Source organism: Limulus polyphemus, unplaced genomic scaffold (genome assembly GCF_000517525.1).
Source record: "Limulus polyphemus unplaced genomic scaffold, Limulus_polyphemus-2.1.2 Scaffold614, whole genome shotgun sequence".
Classification (NCBI taxonomy): Eukaryota; Metazoa; Arthropoda; class Merostomata; order Xiphosura; family Limulidae; genus Limulus; species Limulus polyphemus.
In genome coordinates, this window is record NW_013666224.1 from 192,801 (window position 1) to 211,545 (window position 18,745).

At 34.4% G+C, this 18,745-nt stretch overlaps 1 protein-coding gene across 5 annotated transcripts in view; it reads left to right on the forward strand.

Moving 5' to 3' along the window:
- The window catches only part of LOC106459473 (cholesterol 7-desaturase-like), a 51,830-nt gene that overhangs the window by 8,609 nt on the left and 24,476 nt on the right, over positions 1–18,745 (forward strand). Inside the window, exons 1-2 of one of the 5 annotated variants that reach the window (XM_022385968.1) lie at positions 9,517–9,530; positions 11,369–11,418. The exons of 2 other annotated variants lie outside the window; for them this stretch is intronic. The gene's annotated coding sequence lies outside the window, so the exon portion shown is untranslated. Of the gene's footprint in view, positions 1–9,516; positions 9,531–11,368; positions 11,419–13,110; positions 13,520–18,745 lie in introns of those variants that run through there. 2 more of the 5 variants (XM_022385969.1, XM_022385970.1) reach the window with 2 other exon arrangements.

Consider the following 18,745-nt stretch of genomic DNA (forward strand, 5'->3'; position numbering starts at 1 on the left):
ATTTTTTTTTTTTTTTTTTTTTTTTTTTTTTTTTTTTTAAACACGACTAAATATTGTTATTGAGTCAGTATAACTATTTTATATACGCAAGATTCAACCACTATATTACAGACATTGCAAATAAATATTAACACTTGTATCCATCTCGGGAAGTGCAAGATATTAGGGCAAATATACTGACGTGGAACAGAAAAACAAACATACGTCAAGATTAATGGAACAAGGCGAATACGTTTTATGAAACTTTATAATCAAAGAATAGTTATTAACTGAAGACCTTGAAGTAATTTCCTTGTGAACTGGATTAATTAATCCAGTGTTCTGGTCTGCCTAGTTTTTGCTGTGTACAGGCAGAAATACTTCCTTAAACGTGACCAAAGCGCACAATCTGCATTGGTATTGGAAAAGTTCCTCTTTATAGAAGTTAAAATTCAACTTGGAATATGATATTTGAATCTAAAACACTGTTGCAAGGCAAATTAGTCATTAAAGATATTTTTGCTAGTAAATTGCAGTTGTCAGTGGTATGTCTGTACTTGAATCACGATTATGTAGTTGGTTTTATTTACAAAGAATCAATACATTCATGTAATCCAGAAGATAATCGTATGGAAACGAAAATATGTGTATAGCTTCAGTTACTTTTAGTTTACAATGAAAAATAGTTTGTTTAAACTTTAAAACAGTTTACTTCTTTCAGAAGGGCTGGGCGTAGCTTATTGGCTGAAGCGTATTTATCGCGACTCTGGGCGTTTGGTGAGTGAGAGTGTACAGGGTTATATAGCATGCAGAGACTTCGAATGGTAATTGTTTGATTTTCAGATTCGATCATCTTGTGTTTAGAATTTTTTTGGTACTACTAATTTTCTGTACATGTAATTTAAGTAATTATCTTTAACTATATCTTTACTATCCAGTTATGTACAACCATTTTCACGAGATGTCTTGAATCACCGATGTATTTTTTTCCTTATACCCTCTCTGAGGGTGTATTAATGAAGAAAGTAAGTGCTGGGCTGTAAATCTGACCTTTCATGGTTCGCTTCTAGTCGCCGCAAAATCGCGTTTGCATTTGGAGCCGTTGGTGTATTATATCAATGACGATCAAACCTCACTATTTGATTAGAATAGTCCAAGATTTGGATAGTGGCTGCTATTGACGATCTGCATTCCCTCTAATCTGTCAGTTCAAGATTAGAGATTGTTTGCGCGAATACCGGAAACACATGAAACAGCTTTTATTTGTAACGCTTCAGTAAACACAACTTAAGTAACAAATCTTATACATAGTGTTGTGAAAATTTTTTCACTCCATTATAGATATAGTTAAACCTTAAGTTATTTAATGGAAACTGAATTTGCATTTATATGAAATTGGCAAATAGCGTAACGTAAAGCCTAAATCTCAGATTTAACTAAACCTGAACATCATGTGAACTATACAGTGTACTTAAGGCCAGTTACCCTCCTTGTTTCAGCTTAGAAAAAATAAACTTAAATTTCCGTTACTTGGGTAACAATGCATTTGACTAATCAACAAACCCTGTTATAAAGTAAATAGTAAAATTAACCAAAATAAATTAATTAGATTCAGTTCACGAATCTTTAACATTAGGAATGCTGATTATATAGCAAATAAATTAGTTTTACTAAAGACTTGCTACAAAGTGAAATGCTAATAATATTCAAATTTAAACTTTATAGAAGCACTAGTTAAAAAAAACAAAACAAAAACATGCCTCAGTGTAGGCCTAAGACTACAGATAATTTTATACAGTTGCTTATTAAATTTCCATTTGATGTATAGATCTTTAATGACTCATTCAAAACTTCGTAATGAAGTGATCATCACAAGCAACCAAGTGGGTTTACATTCCACCAATCGAAGATGCGCAAATTAGCGATATATCGTGCCTTTACAGCGATTCAGACTATGTCACTTCAAAGTTGCACCGTAAGAATGAGGGTTGACTATAAACATAAATGCTGTTAAGTTCCCACTAGAAGCACCAGTGGATAAATATTTAAGTGTAAAAACTTTAAGCTTGCATTTTTTTTAAAACTAATTTACTAAAACTCGCTGAATATGCGAGGACCATATTGACAAAATAGATTTGGGAGTTGGTCGCAGTTTCTGCATACTTTATATCTTGATACGAGTTTTGTTGGTTTTAACTTAATCAGTTTTTACAGCCACAGACGGGTTAGGGGATGACCCCCGAAATTAATTTTCTCAATTAAAAAAAAAAAAATCTAATTTATTTACACTTAATTTACATTGCTCATACATTTTTCAAAATTATAAGATCCGTTAATTTTTTTACCACAAAAGGGAAATAAACAATATTAAATTATAAACTGGACGGAGTGCGGGGAATAGGTACATTTTTAATATAAATGTTTTTCTAGTGAATCCTTCCCCCCTCCTCCCAATCCAAAATCCAGGGCTACAGCAGAGAGAGTTTATTCTAAAGAATTGTAATCATTGTATTAAACTAAAATTTTGGGTTGGCTTACCCTAACGGCGATTTGCGTTCGATCCCTCTGTTGGTATACCGACAATAAAGATAGATAGGAAAAAATGTCACTTTCTGTTACGATGGTGACTAGCTTTGCAATGTATCTTTTAAGTTAGAATATACTCTTAATGTTAATTATTACAATTACACTAAAGAAATGGAGAAATACCATTAGAAATGACAGAAGAGCTAAAGATGTTTAATGTTTGTCAAAGTTAGATTGTTAGTAGTTTAGGCGTAAATAATTTAAAATTGCATTTCTACTCTATGTTCTTGCCTTTTACCTAAACTTTAGTGATTAACGTAGCATTAGGCGTAGGTCTAAGATTTGTTTCCAAATTATTTTATTTGTAATGACAAAAAAGTCTTACTATGTTTTATTGTAATCGATTTATATTATACTTCAAAAATCACATTTCACTAATTTCAATCTGTGCAGAATTAAGGGGTTATTGTCAAGGTAAGCTTTCTTAAATTAGTGTAGTAACGTTCGCTAGTACATTGAATTAACTTAAGTTTCTTGACTGTTTTGTCTTGTTAGAATAGTGTTCTAGATTCAGCATTACTTTGACCTTAAGCTTTAACGAAAGTATTTAGTTTTACGAAAGGTTTAAAAGTTATGTTAAAACAAATTACTTTAGGCCTAACTTATTGCTATGTTCATGCAATAGACTAATGTTAAAATAAGGTTCGTCTTGATTGACCTTGACGATTTTAGCACATGTAATGAATTTATTTATCAGGTAATCTTAAAAAAAAAATTCCTCATTCTTAAGCTTTAATTAATCAGTACCTTAAGCAAAGGAATTTATTTTGGAACGAAATATTTCTACCCATTGTACCAAGCACTAAATGTTAGAATAAAGATTTGAAATATTGCATAATAATAATATTGTTCCTTGAAACTTGAGTAATCCTATTTACAAAGGTTCTTTACAAAACTTTTTTGGACTACACTGTCTCAGTAACTTAGGCCAAAAGCTTTGCTGGTTTACGCTAAGATTACACAATGTGCCCACCACAAGTATCGAAACCCCGTTTTTAGCGGTGCGAGCCTTCGACTGACCGCAGAGCCATTGGTGTTCTCCAAAAAGCTATTAACTGGTTCTAAAAGCTAATAACACTGGGAATCATGACCATAAAATATGGTATATATCAAGACAAGTATATATCAATAAGAAATTTAATTTGACATTGTAGAAACACGTTACATTTGTATCTTATTTTGCCATTCAAATTCCTGGTAAATGTTTAAATAGAATATACTTGTTTATTACATACAACGGCTTTATGTAATGGTAATGTTGAAAGATATTTAGTTTATAGATTTGTTAGCTTGAGGGAGCCGTGGGTCGTAATAATGACGATAAATTAGGCCTAGAAAGTTCTAACGATTTGACGTTATGTGTAATAGTACATTCGAAGACAGGCTATAAATATGGGTCAGTGAAGCATCCAGGAGATAGTATAAGGATATTAATAGTTAAGATAGTGAGCAATTTTTAACAAGTGGAATGGATAAGTTAGTATTTGTATTTAGTGAAATATTTGGCTCAGTTAAAATCCAAAGCAACATCTACTACAAAAAAAAAAAGTATAGGAGAATTTATCTGGTCTACACACTTATTGCTATTACTGAAGGACCTTCTTGGACTAACTCAACCATGGACTTATCAAATATAGTTCCAAAATTTAGCTTGCCAGTTATTGGTCACTAGAGAAACAAAAAAAAATAAAAATAAAAAATAAAAAAAAATTTGGGAGCTAGTTTTAACTAGCGCAATTTGAAATTTCCAAGGAGAATAGGGAACCACAACCCATATTTGTTAATTTGAAAGGACCAACCTTAACATTAAGTAATCTTGCAGCCGAGATCTATAATTACCAAGCATTGGCAGCCACCTTATCTAACAGATTCAGAGTGACGCATCAGAAAGAAGTATCCAGAGCAAAGTTCCAGAACATGATACAAAGTAAAGATACCTTAACCAGACTTTCACAATACTTGGAAAGGCTTGCCCAATTATCTTATCTGGATGCTCTTCATGAAATGGATTCATTGGCATAGATTTATTAGTGCTATAATAAACGATGATCCAACTGAAACAAATTAGATGTACGTTTTTAAAGGAGGCTCTACACTTTATGATAGAACGCAAGTTCATTAAAGTTGCAAATAAACTACGAACAGTGCCATCCAAGTTCCATGAATTATATTGTGTAATATTAAAATCATTTCCTCTATATAGAACTGGATGTATTAGTTAAACAGAACAGAGGAAACAAGCCACAAGATAATAGAAGTTAAGTGTAACTTTAAAGGGTATTGCCAGGAACTGCAGTCAAAAGCCTGGATGAGAAAAAACAAAACAAAACCTTTCATAGGAAATTAGAAAAAAGGAAACTTGTAGATGTGGGGAACCTAGCAATTATAGCAGAGACTACGAAATTAATAGCTATTATAAGCGAAAGGCTAAGACAAAACAGATCAAAGGAACAGAGATAAAATAAAACTGGAATCAGTTGAATTTACGAGGAAGTTCAGCTAGGAATACTCCATCTATACAAATTTCTAAAAAGCTAATTATTTGAGGAAAATTGTCTACGAATCCATGTGCTTGTTGATGGTAAACGTTACAGTATATTGATTGATACTAGTTCTACAATTATAACTGTTGAACTCGAATTGCCAATGAAAAATGGGAAGTTGCCTACAGATATGAAGAAAGGAGTTGATGCAAATAGTCATAAAGTTCCAGCATAAGAATAATTGAAGCTATCTTTGCTTTAGGAAGTTTTTGTACCTCATGCGTGGGTAATTGACATTGAGGAATGATACATATTGAGCGTATTTATGTGGAGACAGGATTGTGAGGTTATGCTAGCTTCACAGCCCAGGACAAAAGTCTAATTCATGACAGTTACTACACTGGAAATTGAACTTCTAACCGAAGCAGGAGCAATGGTTATTGCACTACAAAGAAGTGAAATATTCATACCAGGAGATATTACCAATAATTACTCATCTAGTGACTGGATCATAGGGGAACCAACTACTCTTACATGTCCCGCGACTTGGTGGTTGGAAGAACTTTCGAAGATGTGAAGAATAAATACGCTGTACACAATTTTAGCTAGGAAAAGACTTAAATCAATTTGTGATAAAAAGTGGTTATGATGCAAATGCCGATAAAACCGAATTTTAAAGGCGATATAGTATGGCTGAACAATTCGTCCCAAGAGAGGACAAGCTCCAACATCAAGTAAATGTTCGGAGGTTAGGCAAACTAACCCGAAGGTCATCTACTGTCATTGTCTTGAAATTAACAGAAAGGCCAACTGGGTAATTGCAAAGAAGAAATTGTCAGTGGAACCTCAATCTTCAGAGAGGCCCAGCATTCCTGTCGAGACTACTTCCAGAGGATCATCAAGGATGAAGCCTCCAATGGATTCACTCTACCATCAACTCAGGAAGAATTCAGTTACTGTCCAGTGACAACAAGAGACAAGAAGCAATCCCATGGGCTTAAGAGAAAAATAAAAGACATGATGAATGGATAGTTAAATGTAGTTTATTTTTGTATTAAGATTGTTCAAGGAACTTCACGATCCAGGAAGGGGCAGTGGTTTAATCCATGTTAATGTTATGGTTTATTGGTTAGGCAGAGGGAGCTGCAGGTCGTAATAATGAAATTCGGTTAAGCCTAGAAAGTATTAGATTCGTAGTCGGGTTTTCTAATGCATTATAGGTTAGATTAAATATAAAGGGGTTAGCGAAACATCGAGAAGGTGGTCGAATGATATATAGTTAAAGTTAATTAAGACTACAGTGAAATTTAACAAGAGGATTGGATGGGTAAGTGTTTGTTTAATTAAGTATATGTATCAGCTATCACGCAGTTATTTTGTACAACAAGGTGTTGGTCCTTTGTGTTTTGCACTTAGTCATTTGTAAATGTGTAATACAAGTTCTATACTGTTTACAAGCGTATAAAATGTTAAGTAATGTTGGCTGTAGAGTTATTTTTACTGAAATAATTTAACAAATTTTACAAATAATTTAGAGGATCCGTCAACAAAAGAACAACGTTACAACAATAACACCATGGGTAAGACAAGCGAGTTTGATTTTTTGAACAGCCATTTTTGTTTTGACAAAAGAAACAGTTTTTACAGATTTATCTGAACTGGAAACATTACTTAATTTCGTAATACATTGATAATTATTCTATCGATATTCCTTCTTTTGTGGGCGGTATGTAGAATTTTAGTAACTTAATTTACATTTTTGTAACTAAGTGGAGTGAGGATATTAAGCTTACAAAATAATATATTCAATTTAAGATATTTAGTTACTTCGCCTGTAGATTGAGTTAGATGACTGATTATATTGGATTTAAAAAAAATGTATCTAAGCTTATTCGTTAAGATGTATAGATATAGTTTTAGTACTATACATTGCATTAATTTTAAGTAGGCGATCAAATCAATACCATTTAATAATAAAATTAAAACAAATCTAAGAGGTTCATAACGAGACAAAAAAAAAAAAAAAGTACCAGTACTAGTCCTCTGTTAAGGCAATGGAAATGTCCAAGGTCATAACTTTCCAAAAGCGTTGAGGATATTATATCTATTAGACATGATCCAAACGAAGATGTCGAACACCGATAATCAAATTAATGGTTAGAAGTTTAGTATTTAAAAGTTCACTAACAACGCCCCAACTTCTACTGCCTTTAGCTGTGTGCAGTCATTTGTGGGAAGATAGTTGCTTTTAATCTTTACTTATAAAAAGAGCCTCATGGTAGAAATAAACAATCCTAAATTTCTACAATTTTAAGACTCCCAATATCCACTCTTTTCAATAAGTACCACATATTATAAAAGGTTAAGTTAGGCAAGCATTGCAATATTTAGATATAAAAATGATCTTGTACTATAGTAGATACAAGTCAACATATTTCTACTTTTGTAAGGCTCCCAACCTCCACCCCTTTAGTAATTATTACCAAATGATCTTCACTGGTCTTAAAAAGAACTAAAATCCCTTACCTAAATATTTTTGCAATAATTAAACTCCAATCCTCCTTCCTTTCTTTAAAAGTATTTGTTCAAGTATAAACCGGGTGAACTGAGACAAGCTCAGTTACCTGAAGTTGGTCTTTCCGTCCCGGAATGTTGAACAAGTATCTGAAGAACACTACAGTTAATTATTTATAAGCTTAAAATGATCTCGAGTAAGGACCTTCTATGAACCAATTAACACACAACTTGCACGAAACGACAGCGCTTTCTGCTACCCTACTCGAGTTTGTCTTTTTAAAAATGCTTCCAACCATATATATATATATATAACGGACAATGCGCTACTTTGGGCATATAATTAGATTTGAGGGTAAGTTGGTAGAGATCGTGATGGGGAAATAAAATCGAATCGGGTATACTCGCGCTCCACGCTTGGTATTTGCTGGCGCACAAAAATCGTAATAATTGGCTAAAATTCCCCATAACGTTTGTTTGGTTGTCAAGGGCACACAGTGAGTAACATCACCAAATTTTGTCCAATCGCAACCCTTGGCTACAACTCTATAATAACCCGCATGTTTTACCCGCAGCACTTTTCAATTTTGACAAAACCAAAACCATGAAGACAGTCCAAAGAGAAGACCCCGAAATTCATAATAAAATCCACCGCCTTTACCATCAGTTAATAATTTGTAGGGTTGTACAGTTGACCAAGTAGGAATGTCTTTGAGATATTTTTTTCGCATATTTCAATCGGTAAGGACTTACCAATAAGAAAATTTGAACATAACTTAAATATGCAGTTGTGAAAATGCTAATCAAGCAACACCTAAAGGAGATGACCAAATATACATAAAAATGTTGTTTTCGTGAAATACAGGAAATAGTTTAATCATTCTCCAAACATGTAGATTATAATTAGCAAGCTGAATGTCTGCCATACGATAGGAAATAATGGTTAAATTTTCTTCTCAAAATTATATCTAAATAAATGTTTTATGAACACGTTTTTTAAAAATTAATTAATGTTCACCTTCTTGGAATTTTGATAACTTCAAGATATAGATTAGAATAACAAGGGTATAGAGGATACGTAAAAATTTGCATCGCGGTTTTTAGTTATATTGCGAATCTTAAATAAAGATGTACGAATATGGCGTATTTTTTGGGTTTCTGATAAACTCAAAAAGCTCAAATGTTACTTTTATAATTAATTATACATTTCAGCGGTTTCAGTTTTAAAATAGTACCTACACTATTATGTTTAACAAAAAAATCTTCATATATACTATACTCTAGAAGTAACTACATTCTCTGCTGGTGCTTTATAAAAGAAAAAAAACAAACAAAAAAGCGTAACAGGCCTTGTAACCATTATTTTTTAAATTTATTTGTTAATAATTGAACATCACCCATAAATGAATTCATATTGTTATAAACTTTCAAATATCTTTTTAATTGAGAAATAATTATTTCTTTGAATAGTATAAACGAAACTACACTGTTTGGGGTAGGTAAAGCAAGGATGGAAAAACTAAAATCCTTTTTTTTGTCAAAAATAGTTAACTGTACTCTGCCTTCCACGAAAATCTAACTAGTTTTATTATTTATAGCTATTGTAAGTTCCTTTGGATATATTTGATTTGAATTAAAATTTAGATTATTGATGGAGGTTTGACTGTCGATATCATGGAAGGTGTAACTGTACTCGTAATAATCTCGTAGAAGTAGAGATACAGGTCAGCCATGTTTGTGGAGAAATTATCTCTCATCAGAATACCCATTATTTGTTTGAATACTTTTTTCATTAAGGATAATGTAACTATTATATTTATACAGAAATTAAGTACATTTTTACATTGATACTTATTAAATTTCAATTTAGCAATAATTATATAGGGTTGTACTTGAACTACTTTTTTTTTTTTTTTGTAGGAAAGGGGGGAGTATGGTAGTTTAAGGAACTATTGCAGAACTATTAAGGTAAGGGTTGTTAGTTCTGTTTAACTTGTCTACTACAAGATTACCTTTATATCTAAATGTTGGAATGCTTGCCTAATTTAACATCATTTTGTAATATCTAATACTTATTGAAAACAGTGGATATTGGGAGCCATAAAATTATAGAAACTTAATACGCTTTATTTCTATGTCTAAAGATTGAGGGTGACTGCCTTCCCACAACATTATGTAGGAAAATAAATATTAATAAATTCCTTTACAATTGTTTGAAATCTAAAACCGTTTATGTTGGAGCTGTACTTTTCATGGGTGGTCCATGTACGTATGTGTATGTACGCGCGCGCTCACACACACACACACACACACACAGTTTTTCTTTATTTTTGAGAGAGATGCTCCCCCTTTCCCAGCAATGTTTTGAAAACCGCATAGGAAAGACTTTTTACATACATTTAATCAGGTCAATGCAAACGGAAGCACTTAAAAGAAATTAATTAAAGTGGTACTTTTGAGGAACCGTAATTTGTCCTTTTCTTTATTTTTAAATCGTCATAAGCGACTCTAATTCCCGTCATCCGGATGGATGATTTACCGTAATGATTGAAAATCCCTATACGTCACGGATATCTGTGAGCGAAATCGAAAAATCGAAGTGTTATTTCACCCCAACACAAATTGTGTTCTCCAAACACATACTTAAAGTGAACTTTAAAACGACTGATTATTTTTTAACAACATAAAAGCGTACAATTTTTCATTTCCAAATTGTATAATTTACAGGAAGAACTAATCAAAATAAACAAGTAAACATTTAAACACTACATTCTAGTCTCTTAGGAATTTTCAAGAATTAGAAGAGCATTTAAACCACATCCATTGCCTACGACGCGTTTTGCTCAATCCAGAGCTCTTCAATGCCGGCTGGGATGCAAAAAACACAGCAGTGGTCGGAACACCATTTATATAAGCTATTTGATACAATAACAGTTGTTATGGTGTGTAAATATGTTTAAAAAAACCTACGTTTTTTATGTTTAATTAGGTTTACCTAGCACCTTCACGTGGCAAGCTTTGAATAAAAAAAATACATATAATTCAAAATTGTGTTTATTCAAATACATGTTATGTTGTGAAGTCGCATTGTTATAACGAGTTCCAATTCAAAATTTTGGTCCCCCGCTGGGAAAACGATGAGTCTAGGGATTTACAAACTAAAATCCGGAGTTCCTGTGGTGGACAGAGCGCAGATAGCCCATTCTGTAGGTTTCCGATAAAACAATCAAAACCAACCCATAACTCTTTAAAATTTATTTAATCGGTTTTTTTTTACTAATTGGTTTTCTATTTATTTTTGTAAATATGACGCATTAATTTATAATGGAAAATCACTTTCTTGGAAACAACAATAATAAATAAGCTATTATTATTCTCTTGAAACATTTCCATGTATACTACACTATATGCATTATATTCTGTATTAATGAATTATGTTGTCTAATTAACTACAGGGACTATTTTGTTACGTGATATATTTTGACGGAGAATTATAAACCTGAATTGAAACACATGCCGTTCAATAATTAATAGAGAACTTCATAAGTCATCTTTTTTTTCTTTTTTTTTTTCTTGCCGTATATTGGTTTTGTAGCAATATGAATATTTCTTGGAGTTGACTATTTTTCGTCTATTTTTGGATTTATATTTAAAGGAATAATAATAAAAACAAAGGTTTTTAAAGAACTAAGGAAGTAACGTTTTTGGCACTTTAAGAGGAATGTGAGAATTAATATGTAAGGCGTACATAACACGTATTTTGTTTATCAATAACTGTTATTCTGAGATTACATTTCGTACTGTAGAACACTTATCCATACTGTGGAAGGAACCCTCCTCCTCGTTGTTGCCCAAGGTGAGGAAAAAAAATACTTTCAATACAGTATATAATAAATTGAATTATCAATCTAATAACTCTTAATCCTTTCACTTTTGTAACTCCCGAGCGAGTGTTCAAAAAAAATGTCGTACTGTATTATGAATTAGTTGAATAATATGCTTCAATCTTAAGTTTTTGAATAGTGCAATACCATAAAAAAAATTTCAACCCAACAAACTTTCATTTCTTTGGTTGTTAGATGCTATTTTCTAGCACGTGACCCCTAGTGATTTAGCGGTACGTCTGAGAGCTCACTCTGCTAAAAACTTGGTATTTTCGATACTCGTGGTGGGCACAGCACAGACAGTCCGTTATGTAGCTTTGCGCTTAAGAACAAACAGACCAACTGTAACCTCATCTACGAATTACCAGGCATAAGGGTTTGTTTCACTTACGAAAATTCATTAAATCGTCATTTACGAACATGTTGAAATAGTTAGGTGGGTGACGTACTGTTGTGTCAATTTGAATATTAGCTATACCAATACAAGCAATACAATGGCGTAGTATATTTATTGGCTTGACATGGCATCAGTTTCATGATCAAAATAGTTTATTCGCTCTTCACCAAAGAGACGCTTTTTTGTCCAGATTTTTAATCACGATGAACATTCCTGAATGATATAACTAGCAGAAAACCAAAAATGTTCAAAATGTGTTTATTGGCAGTCAAACGTCGGTAAGTTCCTTTGTGAGCCAATCAAAATTAAGATCATTCATGAAATGAATTTGTGGCGTATTCATAAAATAATGAATCGATATTTTTACTTTCATGATATATATTATGCACTTGGCTCTAGGCTAGGTGATTCCACACTACGTCTTTACTTTAGACTTATTATACCAACACTCACTACACTTATAAGGTTTCACGGCACCCTTTCACCCCGTCACTAAAATCGTAATGGACACAGTAATCGAACTATTCTATCTGGATAAATGCATTTTGGCTTTTATGACTCTCCCTATTTCAAAAATCAAGCTTGACGGGACGTGACACACACTGGTGAAATAAAAACTCGTTTGTAACAAAGGATAGGAAATTGGCCTTCTGTTTTTTTTTCTTAACATAATAAACATTAAGGTACAATAAAAAATACATAAGTACCAATACTGAACAGAATGACACACTGTTTTCAAGAATTCTATCAATATGAAATTAGATAGGGTCCACCCCCTTCATGACCTTCCTAATGTCATCCTGTATCAACTTGTCAAGTTATGCTGATTTGATAGTTTCTCCGAAATTAGATGGGGGTCTAACCCCTACCCCCCTCATGACCTTCCTCATGTCATCCAATATCACTGTGTCAAGTTGTGCTGATTTGGTAGTTTCTCCAAAATTAGATGGGGGGTCTAACCCTACCCCCTCATGACCTTCCTCGTGTCATCCTATATCACTTTGTCAAGTTATGCTGATTTGGTAGTTTTTTTTCCGAAATTAGATGGAGGTCTAACCTCCCACCCCTCTCATGACCTTCCTGTGTCACTGTGTCAAGTTTGGTGCTGATTGATCAAGATATGTGGAAACGTATAAGGAACCCACATATATTGACGTTTATATATATATATATATATATATATATATTAATTTGACGTTCTTAATAAATCCGTGTACAGGAACGATTCATCGATTTTAACTAATTATTATTTGTTGTTACAACTCATTCTTTTCCATACAATTTGTCGCCGTCCGTGAGAATTATAACAAGATTTGCATTTCAAAGTGTAGACGTAAATACCTGACTTGCCCAAGAGTGTGTGTACTTCTGGCATGCAGTTCAAAGTGTAGACGTAAGCACGTGACTTGCTCAAGAGTTTGTACTGCTGGCACGTGGTTTAACCAGTCGGGTCAGTTCATATACCTTGTTGAAAATTAATATTTTAGATCCAAAATATAGGTATACTCGAGGAAATTGCCTGTGTATATTCTCGGACAACAACAACAACAACAACTACTGCCTACTTGTTTTGGACGACCATTTACTCGTTCGTGCCAGTTTTCATGTAAATACGTATAGACAATCGTGAGGGTCGTCCATTTATCGCTCCTGTTATGAAAACTTAAACTGTAAAGGTAGGCACTCATTGTGGGAGGGCAGGGTGTGGCAAAGTGGTTATTGTATCCGGGCTGTGAAGCCGGAGGTTCGTGGTTTGTATTCTATATTTTGGGCTGTGAGTGCGCTATACGAGTGAAAGTCAATTCTCACTCTTCAGTCAGAACTGAAAGGGGGTGCTGTTGACCAGCTGCCTTCCCTTTTGTCTGCCAGTTCAAAATTAGGTACAGTTTATGCGCGGATAGCCCTACGTGTAGCTTTACGAGAAAAGTCTTCAGCAACCAAACATTTTGAGCGACTCCTTGTTTGTCCAGGCCAGTTTGTGGATTCAGGCCTTGATACCTTTTTAATCCCAATATTGTGCTCAAACTTGGATATTTGTAAAACCCGACTTTAGAAATTTTGTGTGAATGTTCCTCGCGTGTTAATACCAATTTTCAAGTAAAGCAGTTCAGTCAATGGGTTTTGTTTTGAATTTCGCGCAAAGCTACACGAGGGCTATCTGCGCTAGCCGTGCCTAATTTAGCAGTGAAAGACTAGTCATCACCACCCACCGCCGTCACATTATAACGCCCACACGGCTGAAAGGGGGGCGAGCATGTTTGGTGGGACGGGGATTCGAGCACCCTAACCACCTGGCCATGCCAGGTCTGTTCAGTCAAACCCGAGAGCCCTCAAAACCCCCTGATCCTCCATTTTTTTTTGGGGGGGGGGGTTTCCTCGTGACTCTTTCGAAACTATTTTTCATCATCTTTATCCAGTGAGGCCAAGTGCCTATTTGCAAACTTTCAAGTCGCTTCGTTAAAAACCCCCTGGGAGGAGTTAATATTGATACAGTTACAACTTGGCAGTTATAATACGAATAACCGTTATCCTGGCATAATATTAGTTTAAAGTGGAATTCAAATAACAGATGTTTTAGCCGATCATTAGAATTTTATGTAAATATAAATTGCGCTCTATGTATAGAACATGCGTGATTAGACTAATGTGATTACACTTCTAGTGAAAAATTTTTGACACATTTTTGTGACGTTATCGTCATAAGTAAGCATGTTCAAGTGTTTGAACAAAGCCTCTTATTATGTGACTCGCATAAATACTTGAAGTTTCATTTAGTTTATCATAGTTACGCTTACCTCGTCACTACAATAATATTACGATATACATTTACTCACGGATCGAATTTTCACAAATTTTTATAATTTATAATATGCATTCTATTTTGTTTGTTTGTAGTTAAGCACAAAGCTGCACAATTGGGCTATCTGTACTCTGCCCACCAAGGGGATCGAAACCCGGTTCCAGCAGTGTAAGTCCGGAGACATGCCGCTGTGACACTTGAGAGAGGAGGAGGCTTGCTTATATAAGTGTAGTTTTAAGTTGCTTTATAAAAAACCCGGTTCCAGCAGTGTAAGTCCGGAGACATGCCGCTGTGCCACTTGAGAGAGGAGGAGGCTTGCTTATATAAGTGTAGTTTTAAGTTGCTTCATATGTTTTGTTTTATTAAACGTGTTTATATTGTACGTTCATTTATGTGATGAATGTTGTGACGTCATATGTATCTGCTTATTCTAATTAATAAGAAACTTGCATCTACCTTTTTTTTTAATTGTTTTGAAAAGGAAGTTTAACATTCTCTAACAATATCACCACCAAGCAGTTATTTGAGTTTTCCATTTAACAACATGGATTTGAACTAAACTCAAGTATTTAACACCAAATACATAATAAAGGCTCTGATGCAACTGGTCCCCAGCCCGACACGGCCAGGTGGTTAGGGGGCGCTCGACTCACAATCTGAGGGTCGCGGGTTCGAATCCCCGTGACACCAAACATGCTCGCCCTTTCAGCGTTATAATGTGACGGTCAATCCCACTATTCGTTGGTAAAAGAGTAACCCAAGAGTTTGCGGTGGGTGGTGATGACTAGCTGCCTTCCCTCTAGTCTTACACTGCTAAATTAGGGACGGCTAGCGCAGATAGCCCTCGTGTAGCTTTGCGTGAAATTCAAAAACAAACAAACAAATTCTCCTTAACTGTAGCTACTTTCCTCGCCCATTCCTTCTATTCTGAATAAAATAATTTACCCAGTTTCTCTGTTTGTAGTTAAGCACAAAGCTGCACAATGGGCTATATGTGCTCTGCCTACCACAGGTATCGAAACCCGGTTTCTAGCGTTGTTGCGAGTCGGCAGACATACCGCTGTGCCACGGGGGGGGGGGGGCATAAGTCGTTTTTTTTTTGTAAACTTTTATCAAAATATGTAAATCCCTCCAGTATGTACTACAAACTTTGAAAGACAACAAAAAAATTATTCAGCGTTATTAAAAAAAAAAAACAAAAAAAAAACTGATGGTTTACGAAAATGTGTTAACGGATCAAAACATACACCAATGAGAAAAATCTTATGAAATAGAAACTGCAAATGTATGTTAAATCGATGATTTCAAAGTCAGATGTTGTATATCCCTCTTATTTTTGACAAATGGACAAATATCCATGCCCAATACAAAAGCAATACGGACGAAAGGTAAAACGAAATGTGTGTACGATTTTTAAAACCACGACTGTTGACAGAAACCAACTGTCTTATTTAAAAATTCTTTTTGTGTACCATTAAACGTTAGTTTCCTTCAACAAATGTGGTGTTTGAATAAATGAAAAAGTAATACATCGTGCGGTATCGTAATCTGGTTTTTGTAGTTACGTAATACATTTTTTTGTCAACGGTCGATTTAACGATGGCTTAGCAAGCGGGGGGGGGGGCACCCCACTTTTTCAATCTGTCCCAGTAAATACGCACCAAAATTAGGAAAATCACTCGGGAAAAGCAGGATAATGAATAAAATTTAATCCAGAACCCAAAAGCTTTGCTTCGCTCAGTCGCTCTGTGTAATAAAATATAATTTTGTCTTTTTTTTGGGGGGGGGGGAATGTAAACTTTTTAGAATACTAGTGAAATAACGGGTTGATAGTTAATAAGAATCAAATTATTGTTTACTTTTCTAAATGAGTAATAAAGAGTTACATCGTGTTATTTTCACGTTAGTATTTCAGATAGGAATGACATGCAAGAACGTATTCTTGGTTTTAAAAAAAATGGGTTCACGTGTGTAATGCGCATAAATGTTTGTGTAGTCTTTACATTTTTTGTACTGTATCTTCATAAACTCTGTAACTGTTGTAAATTTAATAAATATTATACTTTTGCTTCCTCTCTATAACTCAAGTTACTGCGATACTTCGTGTAACTGAGAGAGAGAGAGAAATAACAAGATGGATTTTGGAAATCAAGTACATAAACGTGTGTTTTAATTTAAAAAATAGATAATTCTTTGGCTGCAGTTTTAATACTGCTTCTATATAAATATAATAGGTACTGTCTGTTGTTTGTCCATGTAACTACTTCGCAGGGTGTGGATGGATCTTCACCCAATTTGGTAAGAAGGTTCAATGTGTCCATGGGGAGATAATAATAATAAAAAAATTCTGTTTTGCGGTTTTTATGAGCGTTTTTGCTGCTGCTTCTTTTTTTTTTACCACTACCTCACTTCCTCTGGATGGATCTTCACCAAATTTGGTATGATGGTTTTGTTGGGTCAATGGGGAGATACATACAAATTTTTGCTTTCATATTTTCTGTTTTGCAGTTTATATGGGCATTTTTTTTACAATTACATATAAGGGAGGCAACTTTTCATGGCCTAAGAGTACCTCTCATAAATTATGAATTTACATAACTTCCGTCCAGGAGACGGGTACTCCAGCTAGTTTTAAATAAGACAACAAACTGTGGGTTAACATCTGTTCATTGTTGATTTTATGACGAACGCTTCTAGTTTAAGTGGCCGCGGCTGGGCGTGATCTAGTGGTTGATGTACCCAGCTGTGTTTCGTAAGGTCCACTACGATACCGCTACATACGCTTCGCACTTTGAACTGTGAGTGCGTTACAAGTGTAGCAGATAATCCCGTTATTTCGTTAAAAACCGTACAAAGCCCTTTGTAGCGGCGGGTGCTGTTGACTAGTTACTTTCCCTCTAGTCTATCAATGCTAAATTAGGGACAGCTAGCACAGGATAGCTCTCGAGTAGCTTTGCGCGAAATTCAAAACAAGCAAAAGACTAGTCGCCATCTTACTGTTCAATAACTTCAAATTAAGGCCGGTTAACCGTGAACTTTAGGAATCTCTGACTTGGCTGTTTAGCTTTTACGCCATGTAAGGGGACATTCAGATTGAAAATACAAATTAAATGGTTACAATTCCATTGAGGCTATATTTTTCAAGTTTTCTTGATCTTGTAATTTCTTGATCAGTAGTTTGTGTCATATCAAATCACAACAAGATTGATAATAATTTTTACCACACCTTTAATTCCTTATGTTAAACGCTTTTAGGGTAAGGAGAGTATACTTCGATCGTACAAGTCTTGGTACACGCCGCTGTTTACAATACCCTTTGCACATCACCGGAGATCCTCTGAGGCTTATCAGAGGGTTGATCAGTGTGCTCAGTCGCAGCTGATCTGACGATTAATGAGTGCATTTCACTTTCGATGAGTGTTGAGTTTTGGCCCTGCCATTCTTTTATATATTTCGACCAATCTAGGTGAGACATTGCACAAAGATACCTCGCGACAACCCACACTGACTAAATCACACAGATTTGGGATTTGCGCCTTTCTTTTGATTTTGCAAAAAAACAAAAACAAAAAACTTTAAAAATATTGATGGTTTTGATCTGCTACTTTTTTTGCAAAAAACAAAAAACAAAAACTTAAAATAATTGATGGTTTTGATCTGCTACTTCTTTGTATCGACCCACCTAGATGAAACTTCGCACAAAGATACCTTACAATAAGTAGTCCTCTCAGACTCAAACAGACAGAGATGGTATTCGTGCCGGGTATCTTTGTGCAGAGTATTATCTGGACTGGTCAAAATGTAGAGAAACGGAAGGCCTAATTCTGCGATATATCTTTATCTTTGACAGTTGTAAAACTAAAAGAAAAATTCAGACAAAACCAGACATTTTTGGAAGTTGCACATTTATTTTGAATAGACAGGGGCCAAAGTTAAAAGAATTCGCTAAACTTATTAGGGTTTTCGGCCTTCCGTTTCTTTATATTTCGACCAATCTAGATGGGATTTTGCATAACGGTACCTTGCGATAGTCCCCCACAGACTGAAACAAACAGATCTGAGATATGCGCTTTTCTTGCGATTTTATAGTGGTCAAAGTGGC